The sequence below is a fragment of the Schistocerca serialis genome, chromosome 1 (assembly GCF_023864345.2).
Source record: "Schistocerca serialis cubense isolate TAMUIC-IGC-003099 chromosome 1, iqSchSeri2.2, whole genome shotgun sequence".
NCBI classification, from domain to species: Eukaryota; Metazoa; Arthropoda; class Insecta; order Orthoptera; family Acrididae; genus Schistocerca; species Schistocerca serialis.
The window spans coordinates 775,018,677-775,028,253 of record NC_064638.1 but is presented as its reverse complement, the minus strand read 5'-3'; the positions used below and the strand labels follow the sequence as shown (position 1 = coordinate 775,028,253).

Sequence of the window (9,577 nt, the reverse complement as noted above, 5' to 3'; positions counted from 1 at the left end):
CTAGGGACTGCGCCTTTTTGTGTGCGGATACATAGAGACTTGGTCACTCTCCGTGAACAGCTAGAGGCAGTGTTGGGCTTGGTCAACAAGCTCCAGGTTACTGTTCAGGATTCCGGCTCTGATGTGGCTGCGGGACATCAGCTGCGGCTACTCTTGTTTCATCGGCGTTGCCACTACACCTTTGAGTGTGCTTCATGAGGTCATTGGTGGTGGAGATGTGGATTTGAAGACGGAAGATTTACGCGGCTGTTGGCCAGCCGGCTGTACCCATTAGCAATAACAGCAGATAAGACATTTGTACGTTGCTCAAGTTGTGACTGAACCAGAGGTCCGTTCATCTGTTGGGACCGAAGCTGACCGCCATATAAGGTTCGACAAGGTTCAGACTTTCACAGAGGGAAGAATTTCTCGTTACTGGCAATTCAAATTTGAGGTGGGTGATGGAGACCCTCTGGAAAACACAGTTTGATTGGGTGAGGAAGTCCATTGTAGAGTAACTATGTTTACTAGAGGGTCTTGTCAGAAACGTGCCAGATGTTGAACCCACGGTGGACAGCCAGCTGTAAGTCGTGGCTCATGTCGAATTTAACGAAACCTGTCACTTGGGTTCACAGGAAATGCTTGCTTGCTATCTGGGGCAGGCCAAATGGTTGTAGCGACTAGCCTTACTCGCAAGATGAAAGAACAGCTCCTGATATGCAGCATCGTTTAAAGGGCCGACTGTGGCTATAATGACAGTCATATAAAAGCCTTCTAAGCTGCAACCAGCCTATTCTGCAGTTGTTATTCAGACGCAACACAAGAACGTGCTAGTAGTTCCACCTTTGTGTTCTCGTCTGTCATAACCGGTTTTTGGTAACTGTTTCGAAACTCCAGAAATAATACCGGCAGTGAAATGTAACTTTTGTTTTTGAATGAACGGAATTCGTTGCTGTATCCTCTTGAGGAAACCATCTCCTTTGCTTTTTGGTGTTTGGAGAACTGTTTGACATGAAGCTACTGTACTGTATCACTAGCTGAATAGAAAGTGTTTGATTCAGAAGAGAGCGGAATTTATGCAAAGAAACTCCGATGAATTACCTTTTAATGATTCAGATAGCAGTAAAATGCGAATCCTCTTGCTCAGACAGTAGCTCCATTTACAAGCCTCTATTCTGGATTCTTGGGACAACTGGAAAACAGTTGAGTTTAAGGCGTAAGATAACGGAAGAAACAAAGAGCTGTTCCTTGCGACTAACTAAAACCAAGGTGCCCTATATTATACCTCATGTTGCCTCATGCTTTATAGCAGATTGAAACCACTTTCCGGATCTCATGCCGTGTCAGGCAGCAGCCGACTGCTGATAAACAGCAGCAAAAGGAAGTACCCGATTTTGTGAAATTTTACGAGTTTCTAACCATGAGTGAATTACATAGTTTCATCTTTATGCTTTCGTAGCACAGTTTTTGAATTTCTGTGTGTTAATTTAATATTTAATAGACACAGTTCTCGCGCTTTCGTTTGTGTCGGAAAGTAAACAGATTTTGTGACATTTTACGAGTTCCTAATCAGGAGCGAACATGGCTGCCAAGAAGGGGAAGAAAGTCAGTGTGCATACTGAGTGGAGTCATTCCAGACATGATACGGGTCCTTTCGGATGACATGAAGAGAACAGGGTGTAGTTAACTGCAGGTGGTGGTCACGTCGGTACCAACGACGTGTATCGTTTTGGATCGTAAAAGATTCTCTCTGGTTTCGAGCCGCAATCAGGAGTGGTACAGGCTGTCGGTTATGCTTGAGAGATGAAAGCAGAGATCACCATTTGAAGCATAGTCGACAGGACCTATTGCAAACCTCTGGTACAGAGCCGAGTGGAGGATCTGAATCAGAGGCTTAGACGGTTCTGCGACCGTGTAGGCTACAGATTCCTCGGCTTACGCCATATAATGGTGAGGTTTCGGGTTCCTCTAAGTAGGTCAAGAGATCATTACACGTAGCAGGCAGATACATGGGTAGCAATGGCTGTGTGGCTTGGACTACATCGAAAAAGTTCAAGGAAGGGCAGCACATTTTGTATTATCAAGAAATAGGAGAGAGAGTGTCACGGACATGATACAGGATTTGGGGTGGACGTAATTAAAATAAGGAAGTCCCTCGTTGCGTCGGGATCTTCTCACGAAATTTGAATCATCAACTTTCTCCTCCGAATGTGAAAATATTTTATTGACGCCGATCTACGGAGGGAGAACCGATCATAATAATAAAATGAGAGAAATAAGAGATCGTTCGGAAAGATACAGGTTTTTCTGTGAACTGTTCGAGAATGGAATAATAGAGAATTGTTGTGATAGTGGTTCGATGAACTCCTACCAGGCACTTAAGTGTGATTTGCTGAGTATCCATGTAGATGCAGACGTAGCTGTAGATGCAGAACGTGGACCTGCTACCCTCTAAAACTTCAACTGTTCGAGCTCATTTCAGAGAATATGGACGCATTTGTACCTCCATAAACAAATACTCCTCCTTTTAATTCGCATAATCATAACACTTCCGCAAGAGATTTAGAAAGACATGTATAGATATAGTCACGATCGTTTATTCAGGTCATAATCACGAAAACTACAAAGAATGCAAATTACGGTCCAAAGCTGTGCACTGCTATAACGTGCCTCATGACGAAATAAACAATAATGGCGTGATAAAAAGTTTATGGACACATATAGCTTATCATCATAACAGCTCCATCCACGCAGTTCTAATATGTAGAATCCCAAACCCACAACTCCCGCGGATATGCTTATCTTGAGGTCGCTGGTTGTTCAATGTTGCAGCTCGACGGACACTTTTGTGTGTGCAATGTTTTTTTAAACTTACAAATAACAAATATTAACTTTGCAGAATATTTGTTTATTTAGGTTTTAGGCATATGCAAAAGAACAAATAGGATTCACTGAATTATTCACTACAGCAGCGCTGCCACATTTGCTCTAGGCAAAAACAACATGGCGCAGTCTTGAAATACAGAGCGAGCATAAAGTCATTGGCTGACTACAAGAATTTATTTCTTAGGAACTATGCTAGATAAAGCTATGCAGTTTGCTGCGAATTGTAGCTTAACTTATAAGGTTTTTGTAGACATACTTCATAAAATCCTCCGTTTGTTGCCCATGGAACGCCTAGGCGATACTTAGTTTCTTTCCATGTTCTCACCAACATTTCTTTTGTCACCTTCTCTACAGTATATCGCATTCGAACCGTAGAAGTTTGCACAACAGAAAATGGTGAACTGAGTATATTTAACGTAACCTAAGAAAAAAGTCGGAAGGTTATATGTGCTGACCGTGCTGGCCATGATGCTAGACCATCTCTAACGATCCATTTCACTGGAAAGGTTTCAACCAAGAACAGGCGAGCAAATAACCCTCAGTGTTGCAGCTTCCAACTCGCTGAGGCCATACCCATCCTTGTAATCACTGTTACTGAAGTGCAACGTAAGGTTCCAGTATGTCCGGGTAAACTGTTGCCGAAATGACACGGTTTCTGATAAAGGAACATCTAATAATTGTATTTTGCATTACGCCACACCACACATTCACTTTCGGATTGTCTCTTACCTACTGTACCACGATAGGTGGGCTCTCCAAAGCCTAAATCCGGACATTATGCCCGTTTATTTTCCCGGAGATGCAAACAGTCGCTTTATCGGGAAAATAAACGCTATTAATGTAGTCACTGTCTGCATGGATTCGTTCCAGTATGTTCGTAGCAAACTCAGCTTGCCTCGGTCTGTCATCTGGCTACAAAGCTTGGGAGAGTTGTCTTTGTACGCATGGAAATGCATCAGTTTGTGTTGAATCTCCAAATTTCCGCCTGTACTTTTTTTGCTAATTTTAAAACATTTAATTTTCCGGGTGATTTATACAAGATTCCCAAGCATAGAAGGCGTACTCTTGGGCAGATAGATCCGACATGCAATTAACACTCTAGTTCAAGCCAAATGTTTTCGGTGCGATTCAGTTCCAGTCTTTAAGATAATCTGCTTAACAGACTCACGGGTGTTCAGTGCAATATAATCACAGCATTAGTCTCAGTTCATTTAGGGAAATTACGGAACCTTAGCTCAGGATGACTGGACGAGAATTTGCGCCTCGCACTGTGTGGCCCGTAGTTAACTCGGAGATATGGAATAGAATTCTACAAGTCTTCTTATTTTTGTTGGTCATTATCACGTATCTACACTAGATCTATATGCTAATTTACAAATTTGGCAATGTTAGTGGTAGAAGGTGGGTGGATCCCTTTCTGTTGCTGCCCCCTTACCCCTGGACGGAATTTGTTTACACCAACTGTGTGCGTCAAGTGATATCCAAAGTGAAAGCGTGTGGTTATTTTCAAAATTTAGCTGAGGCTGCACATGGGTACCAGTCCGGTATTCACCAAATCAGCCATTGGAAACAGCCTAAAAACCACATCCAAGCTGGCCAGCATTCCGGTCTTGGTCGTTAATCCAATGGGCGGAATCGCTCTGGTGCCGTCGCGACTCCCCGAATCTAGGAAGCGGCATGTTAAAGGGCGTGGCTATCAGTTTGGGTAGTAACAGAGGCCTATAAGTAACCAGCAAATATAATTTTATAGGTATGATATTCGCTAAAGGTACACCAACTAACTGCAACGTGCCAAATTAACGACTACCTGAAGAAGCGACAGTGTGGATAGCCATAAGCGCTACCTTCTGAAGCGAACCAAATCCGCCACACAGACCCATTTTGTTGGACACAAGGATGAATGAGCAACTTTACTTTGAAATCGAGTATGATTTATTACAAATCGTAGGCTAACTACCCGGATTTTTTTTTTTTTTTTTTTTTTTTTTTTTTTTTTTTTTTTTTTTTTTTTTTTTTTTTCCTCGTGAGCCTCGTACTGTTCCGAAAGACTCCAAAGCCCTCAGCTGGTCTAACGTGTCTTCAGTCGCTGATTGAGGGAAGGAGGCTGAAGTGTACTGTAAGAAATGTTGAATGAAACGAAGGGAGAAGGTGAACACCGATCTCACATAGTAATATCCTAACAAGCGGGCTGGTTACGATCAACGTTGACACATGACCTCCTCTCACGAGACTTCGCAGAGAAATGATCCAATCACGGTGCAATTTGCAGAACAGAGGCTTTATGCCAAAGCTTTTTCTTCACTTGAGATAAAGGTGACAAATTCTACTTCCTTGTTGCCTTCCTCCTGCTCACGCACAGCGCTCTGCAGTGACATTACAACCTTGGTTAGGGATGCTTGCTGCATTGACCTGAAGAGGAGTGAGTGACAACTAGATATAGCGCTGTCGTATATAACAGATATGCTGTAGTTCTATGAACGTAACTGGCACTGTTATAGTAACAAAGGAAGAAAGAACACTGTTTGACGTCCCATAGACAACGATCACATTTGAGAAGAAGCACAGGCTCGGAATGAACTAGGATGTGGCAGATAAAAGACGGTAGCGCTTTTCGGTAAGTGGATGGATTTGATTCTAGACACTACACAGAGAGGTCATCATTGGCATTTTCCGTTACAATATATGATTAGTTAAAATTGTAAAAATTAAATGAAAAAACTCGTTGAATGCGCAGGCCACATCAAAACAAATTAAAATCTTCATCTCTGTTCTCGTGGTGTGCTTAGTTACTGTATAATTACTTAACGTATATCAAATCGGTCTTTGCAAAGTGCGTATTTATTTTACCATACGTGACCCGTTTTATTTACTTAAAACATCGGCACTGGTCTGAAATTAAACACACTTAAATTTTAGTTTTGGTTAGGTAAAAAAGTTCGTTTCATAAGATATTTTAGTGTGATTTTTACTTACTGCAGTTTTCACCTAATTTTGACTACATACGGAAGTGCCGTTTACAGGCACATTTCCAGGCACTCCTGCATCTGGCACTTGTGCTTTTTCGCAAGTGTCACATTGATTTCAAATTGCATCTGTGATGTTTGGTTAAGCTCCTCTGACTAAAGGTATGTCACTGTATTTTACGTGTAGAGTCGCCAAATTCCAATGAATTTAGCAGCAATTAGTTGCTTTAGTGTTCATCATTTTACTGGCAACTCGTAATTGATAAATTCAGATTTTATTTTGACCTCTGTTTGCTGTTTGAGTACTCTTTCATTTCATTTGTTTCATTATGCGAATATCGTGCGGGGTGATGGAGTGGACGTAAGGATGGGAGTTTGTGATGAAGACAGAGAGTTAACAGGATGGAGGGACAGGTTTCACAGACCAGTACGAAGTGGTGAACAGTGAATGCAGAAGTAAGGAACGTAGAGGCAGCCGGTTATGAGGTGGGCCCACGCAGTCAAGTTGCGGAGGACCTGTGACACCACACAAAAATTTTAACGTTTTTCTGTTTGAATGAACGGTCTTTGCTTCCATCTTAATCTACTTAGGAAAAAACAAAGTGTCAGTGGCTTGAGAGGAACACAGAGAAAATAGGGCATGATTCGTTTGGCGATTTATTACCTCTCAACAGTGAGCTGGATGGTGTTTGAGGACATCGAAACAGTGCAGTGCGATCGTTGATAAGTGGGGTCGGCTGGTTTAATTGACACCATCTGAAAGATCAGTTCTGTAAATGGACACCGTACACAGGCCTCAGTTGAACCACAAACAGGAGCTATGTTGTAAATAATAGTTGCACTGAGCTGTATAATTGTAATTAGGCTGCTTAGGTTTTTACGTTGGTAATGACATGTAGCGCTGTGTATGAAAATCGCTGACCGCGCTGTGTGCAGTCTGTGGCTGGTTGGACTCATTGTTGGAATATTCGCTAGTGTAGTGTTGCGCAGATGGAGGTGAGACGCCAGCAGTGGTGGATGTGGGGAGAGAGATGCCAGAGTTTTGAGCGGACGATCTGGACGTGTGTCCGTCAGAAAAAGGAACTTTGTTTAATTGGATGTCACAAAATGATATATATATTATGACTTTTGAACACTATTAAGGTAAATACATTGTTTGTTCTCCATCAGAATCTTTCATTTGCTAACTATGTCTATCAGTAGTTAGAATCTTTTATTTAGCTGGCAGTATTGGCGCTCGCTGTACTGCAGTAGTTCGAGTAACGAAGATTTTTGTGAGATAAGTGATTCATGAAAGGTAATGTTATTGTTAGTCAGGGCCATTCTTTTGCAGGGATTATTAAAAGTCAGATTGCGTTGCGCTAAAAAAAATATTATGTGTCAGTTTATTGATGATCAGAATAATCAAAGAGAGAACTGTCTGAGTACTTTCAGTTTTACTCAGCTGTCTCTGTATCAAATAACGTAGAAGTTAACCAGCACAGTCACTCTTAATTTTCAAAGGAGACGTTTCATTATATACAAAGTGATACAGCGGCCCCTACCTACAGGTTTTATGCAAGCTGCAACACCTCAAGATATCACGTGCAACCTGTTAGTGCTACAGGAGAAATAAACAGGACCTCTCTGTAGGAAATTTAATGTAGCTAAATTTTGTATCAGGCTACATTGTCATTAGAGGCCTTAGTTTCCGAATTACTCAAGAAAAACGTACAAAACTGACCTTAAAACTAGTTCTTCTTGAATAATTAGAAAACCGTGGCCTCCGCGGAAAACGTATCACAGTGCAAAATTTAACTACATTGAATTTCCCACAGAAAGGCAATTGTCATTTTTTTCTGTAGGACTAATAGTTCACGCGTAACAGGTTAGATACTATGAAAATCAAGAATGTGGTTTTGGAAGGCGTTGCGCGTTGCATAAATCACATAGGTAGGGGCAGCTGAAAGACCCTGTATACCGACTATACCCACGGTATTGGACACATAACTACCTCTCCCTTTCCCCTTTACAAGTCGCACGATTTAGTTCTGGTAGCTACCGCCGGCAACGCGGCAACGATTCGTCAGACAATTTATACTGGGCGGACAACACCCACGCTTAGTCTTCCTCCGAATGAATACAAGGCGCCGTGGCGGCTGTTACAGTGTACGCGGCGAGGACAATCGAAACGAGTAACGACAGTTCCGACTCTCCGTTTTGTCCCCTGGCTGCCGGCGTCCCCCTGGCGCGGGGTCAGGCGTTCCCGCAACCAGCGTCCCGTAGATTAATGAGGCGCCGCCAAGCCGGTCGGTCCAGCCAAAAATGCAAGCGATTTACAACCGTCGGGGTGGGTGGCGCTCCCCCTCTCCCCTCCGCAGACGGGGTCCTTTGTTTTTACTGGCCGATAAAGTTCCTTGTTAGGCCGGGCCGCGGTTTACAGTCGGCGCTGGCGCCCGGCTCGGGGCCTAAACGCGTTCATAACACATTTACAGCGGGCCGCAATGAAAAGCTACACGCCCGCCCCGCCACGGACGCGGCGCGCACTAAAAGCCCGGCGCAGGCCCACGGGCCCCTGTCGGCGCCAAGCTGTGGGCCTTTATGGCCGCCCCTGGCGACGGCGACTCCGGTGCCGCTGCGGAAACCGCAGTCTGCGCCCACACGACACAGCACTGCGCGGGAACACCGCAGGCTTCTTATGTGGTCGTACAGTGTCTGTGCTGACAGTTCTCGTCATACAGTGTTCCTGCAGACATGCATGCATGTGCTGCGATACATGTTACATGCCTCGACGGGTTAAAACGACGAACAAACCGAATGTCGCTCTCTAGTCGGAATCACATCCCGTGTGTGTGTGTGTGTGCGCGAGCATTAGGAGATGAGACAAATGTGACGTATGAAGATTTGGGTTGGTCTTGGAGGCGTGTTCAAAAGCCGAAGAGAATTCTAAGGACACTTCGGACATCTGGAACTATTTACAGGAACGACATAACGAGACCATCCGTAACCCCAAATACAGACAATATCTCCAATTATTTATCTAGTGCGCTTAAGGAGCCTCACCACAGCTGGAGCATCACGTATAGCAGCAGCTAGAATTAAAAGACGATGACAGAACAATCCACGATTGAATGTGGGATACACCTTAGTCAATAAGAGAAGTCATACCTGGATGGTTAAACTGTGGGAGAGTTTTGTCATCATGCTTTGCACTGTGCTGCGGTATGAACCCTCTTTTTATTTTTCGTCTTAACTGAGAAAGTATCCTCTGCTGTAAAGTTAAACTAAATAGGCCCTTGAAATTAGAATTACATTAATTCTTTTAGCTGCTGACGGACGTTGTTATATATCAACGGTGACAGGTGAAAATGTGTGCCCAGACCGGGACTCGAACCCAGGATCTCATGCTTACATGGCAGACGCTCTATCCATCTGAGCCACCAGGGCACAGAGTGTAATGTGACTGCAGGGAGTATCTCACGCACGCCTCCCGCGAGACCCACATTCTCACCTTGTAAGTCCGCACCTACATTCGAAGTGTCCCACCCCAACACACTCATTACTCGTGGAAGACATTCTTACCAAGTCCCGTAAGAGTTCGGGGAATATGTGTACATCCGCACAGAAGAAGAAGGTCATGGCCGGTATTGCCAGAACGATATACTTGTATGGATATTGTGTCTGTTCTATCTGACACGCTCGTCAGCAACTGAAGGTATTAATATAATTCTAATTTCGTTCTAGACGGCTGCAGGTCATCAATGGTGTCT

At 43.7% G+C, this 9,577-nt stretch overlaps 1 non-coding gene across 1 annotated transcript; it reads right to left on the bottom strand.

Annotated features, from left to right (window-relative positions):
* Positions 1-9,180: 9,180 nt before the first annotated feature.
* Positions 9,181-9,254, bottom strand: Trnat-ugu (transfer RNA threonine (anticodon UGU)). The gene has a single exon. It is a non-coding gene; the product is annotated as a tRNA-Thr (tRNA).
* Positions 9,255-9,577: the final 323 nt, after the last annotated feature.